General features: G+C 49.8%; 1 non-coding gene across 1 annotated transcript; it reads left to right on the forward strand.

Moving 5' to 3' along the window:
• Nucleotides 1-210: 210 nt before the first annotated feature.
• On the forward strand, nucleotides 211-282 carry TRNAQ-UUG (transfer RNA glutamine (anticodon UUG)). Its single transcript has one exon. It is a non-coding gene; the product is annotated as a tRNA-Gln (tRNA).
• Nucleotides 283-4,257: the final 3,975 nt, after the last annotated feature.

Raw genomic sequence — 4,257 nt, forward strand, 5'->3', positions numbered from 1 at the left:
CACATTTACCTGATGGTATAGATTTCGTTTCAATAATCGGTGTCGTCACCTCCCTGTTTCGTCAAGAGTTGTTTCTTTCTGCACGTGGTGGTGTGGGTTCGATTCCCACTCTTACCCACTCACATGTGGGAAGCATAAATCTGGAACTGCAGAACAAACCCTCCTAATATCGGGTGAGGAAGGTCATTGTTTTGCATTGAATTGTGTGTTGGTTCCATGGTGTAATGGTTAGCACTCTGGACTTTGAATCCAGTGATCTGAGTTCAAATCTCGGTGGGACCTTGTTTTTTTGTTTTTTTTTAAAGTACAAATGCAGTGTGAGTAATGGCCGCTTTGAGTCTGCGAGGTCTACCGTTCTGAGTCTGGCCAAGTCACACAAAGACCATTTAAATGGTTCATTCTACGGTCTCTTTTGATGTTGAACATTTGAGAATAGAGCACATATGTATATATATATATATATACGGTATATATATATATATATCACTCTATGGTGCATATATATATTGTTACAGACGTGGCTTAGATGTTATTTACCGAGCGGTTTGGTATGACCACGTCTGCACAAGTTACCCGATTATACCCGAACGTTGACTAATCGCGCTACGCTAGGTCAATGAAGGAAAAGACACACGGCTGGGATTAAAATGACACACCAGGGATACGGTTCTCAAGACCTCCGGAGGAGATTATATTAGGGCGGAAGGTCAGATTACAGGGACGAGAGGTACAGCATAGAAAGACAAGCACTTAGACACACTCTTATATTAACCCCAACAGACGACAGATAAACGGGACAAAAGGCTGACTCACACGGGGATTGATGGCAAGGAAAGGCAGGTAGCGATGGCTCCAGGTGCACCTGGGCTCAGGGCAGAATCGACCCGGTCCGGTCCAGAGATGCGGGAGGTTTCACAGCGCTCGAGGTGGCGTCTTGTCGTCTCAAGCTGGGGGCGCATCTGACCTCACATCCGGTCAGTCGCTTCGTATATCCGGCGGGGAGTGACACGCCCTCGGCTCGTTAGCTCCGCCTCGTGGAATCGGCACGTTGCTTCTCATTGGGTGCGTGCGGGGGGTTTACCAGGCTCCGCCCTTGACGAGGAGCTGACAGCCAGCCCCTTCGTGGTAACCCCGTGGAGCGCATGGTCATGGCGGCTAACCGAGCTGGTGGGAGGACGCACACTCCCCCCGCGCGCCGTGGTTGTAGTGGTTGTTGTAGCTGTAGTTGTTGTTGTTGTTGTTGTTTGGGGAAGAAGATGGAAGGAGGTATGGGAAGGTCCTAAACTCACTACTGGTGCCATATAATCACATTCTGGTGCAACGAAGAGTCAGAATTAATGGAAAGGAGTCCTTAACTGACATAGACTAAGAATAACTAGCAAGATGTCCGAAAGTTGTCTACGTGAGATGCGGTGGACCTGGGCACGACATTTAATGGGGGAAAAAGGGGAAGGTCGGTTCTACAGAGTGTTGTTTACAGACAATGGGACTAGGGAATGGGGGATTGGGGATAGTTGGGGAGTATTGGGGAAATAGGGGAATATTTACAAGCGGATATGGAGGCCAAATTCCATATTCGCAACATTGCACCCTTCTCTACCCTCGGGGCGTCCCGACCCGATAAATTTTTACCTACTTTAGTGTGGCACGCAATGTAGTTCCCTCTACTATTAACTCTACCCTGAGTGCGACAGTTTTACAGATATTCACAAATGAGTAAATATGTCCCCCTGCGACGTTGCACCCTTCTCCTCACAGAAACACACCCACAGGATAACCGAATCCGGAAAGAATCCTCAAACTAAACATACAGCCGGTAGGGAGCATTATTTACACAAGACTACGCTGATATTTACACTACGATCCAGGACCTGTTTTTGGAGGAACACATGCAGATGTTATGCATAGAGAGAGCACGCATGCTAGCATCGATACACCAACCCACGAGTGCTCTGTGGCCTACGGCCTTTAATAATGTGCAGAGCACCCCTTCCAAGCATCAAGCACCACCCCATCACACAGTGAGCACCATCCGGTGCACCAATAAAGTGTTTATGAATCATTGTGTGGTGTCGCAGCCGGCCGATGTTCTGCCGCTGGTCTTGCCTTCGTGTGGTGCACTTGGCCTTCTTACTTCTTTTTAAAAATAAAGAAAGGCACCAACCGCGTCCATTTCTTTATTGTGGCCGTCAGGGGGCCAACTGTTAGTGGTTCACCTGTTTGGCATAGGTGCCACGTTGACCCATAGGTCCTTCCACGGGTGGTGCTTGGCCGCAAAAGAGCTGCGGTCCATTGTGGGTGGCCACAAACATTGCGGTCCATATGGTGTATCGATCCAAGCAGCAAACAGCGAAAGTGCAGGCCCACAACTGCGAAGCCAGCACCTCTCTCTCCTCTCTCTCTACCCCAAAGCCAGATCCTCGGAGGTGGGAGACAAAAGAAGCAGACAAGTGAGTAAGGTGGTAAGGGCGCAAAAGTGCACGCAATGTAAGGTAATGCACACTGGGGGCACATGGGAACCAGGTGAGACAGGTACGTTCCTACCGTACGCCCCCCCCCCCCCCACCAGGTAACCTACATGGCCCCTCCCTTACCCCTGACTGTATCCACAAAACACAACACTACCCATAAACATCTACTTTACAAATCAACAAACATCCCTACTGTCTTCCCCGTTCCTCCCATAAACCAAATTCGTCTTCTCTCCCTCCTAACCAATCAAATTTGCTATTTCCAACTTTCCTCAAAATTTGCCATCTCCAACTGCACATCAAAATTTGCCATTACCAATTCATCTTCAGTCCCTCCTAGGGAGGGAGAGATGGAATCACCCCAATGTCTCATCCACGTCGTGATGCGTCTCACAAATCCTCACAGCAATTCTCATTTCCTGCACACAGAACAAAGAAAACACAGGTGTGGAGTCATCATCATCACCACAGGTAAGTGGCTGCGTATGGTGCGACAGGTTCATCAATCCTAACTATTTCCTAAATGACTTTAACAACTTTACACTACCCGGGGTCTTTCTCCGGCCAAACCATTGGCCCTCTTACACTATGGGTTCTAAAAACCAATTCCCATTGGCCAAACTGTGGTGCTTTTCAATTTGGGGTCTCACTCCCCCGATTCATCTCTCGGTGCCCTCGCACAATTTCTGGGCTGTGGCGTGTACCTCTCCCAGCGGGTCTACCCACCTGCACACCTCCACCACTGCAGTTGCCCCCGAGCTTACCTGCTCCTTACCCTAACCTAACTACCTGGGGAAGGCCCTCTGGCACTCTCCCCACTCGGTGCCCTCTCTGGCACTGGGCTACCCGGGTCCGTCCTCCGGATCCTCGGGCCCCACTGACACTAACGGCTCCCAGAGCCCACCTGCGGCCTCACCTGGCCGACATCCTCACAGTGGTGGAGTGCCCAACCAACTACACACACTAACAGGCTACACGCCCAGCCATTTCCACAACACTAATGCACCCATTCACAACACCATTCTGCAACCGCACCACAGATGCCAATATCCTACCACAATTTACCTGTACCCTCTACCTAACACTTACACTACCCGCCCCGGGTACTCGTGATGGGGGTCCACTCTTCCCCCATTCACACCTTCGCACCATGCACACCACTCCGTACCACTTACTCCAACTCTCTCCACACACCTGTTCTTGCACACCTGTGCTATCACACCTGGTGCCACCTGCACCCTTCTCTCCCCAAGCGCATTCGCGCTGATCCACAACACTCATTACTCACACACTGCTCCACACACCTGTCCAGTTGCACACCTGTGCAATCACACCTGTTCAATTCTCACACAGCATCATCTCTGCTAACTACTCCCTTCTGAAACTTGCGCTTCCCAGTCGTCCCTTTAAACTATTGCGCTCCCTCGTCATTATCATCCACACTAATCTACCTGCGTCCCCACTACAGGTATCAGTCACTAACTAAACTTAACGTTACCTACTGTCATCTTCGCTAGATCCCTATCAATATAACCTAACCCACCCGGGCTAGTTTTCACTGCCATACACCCCATAATCTATTGCTCCTTTGCCCCCACATGGGAAGGGTGGCAGGGATGCCACTCTTACCCACCGGGCACATCGCTCACTACCAATTTTGCACATCAAATTTCAACAAATCAAAAATTTTGCCAATCACTGCCCATCATCTGCCAATCACTACTGCCAATCCCTTGCCAATCATCAAATTTTGTTTTTCTCTAATTTTGGGGCCAAAACACTATCC

Source organism: Myxine glutinosa, chromosome 8 (assembly GCF_964187855.1).
Source record: "Myxine glutinosa chromosome 8, kmMyxGlut1.1, whole genome shotgun sequence".
NCBI classification, from domain to species: Eukaryota; Metazoa; Chordata; class Myxini; order Myxiniformes; family Myxinidae; genus Myxine; species Myxine glutinosa.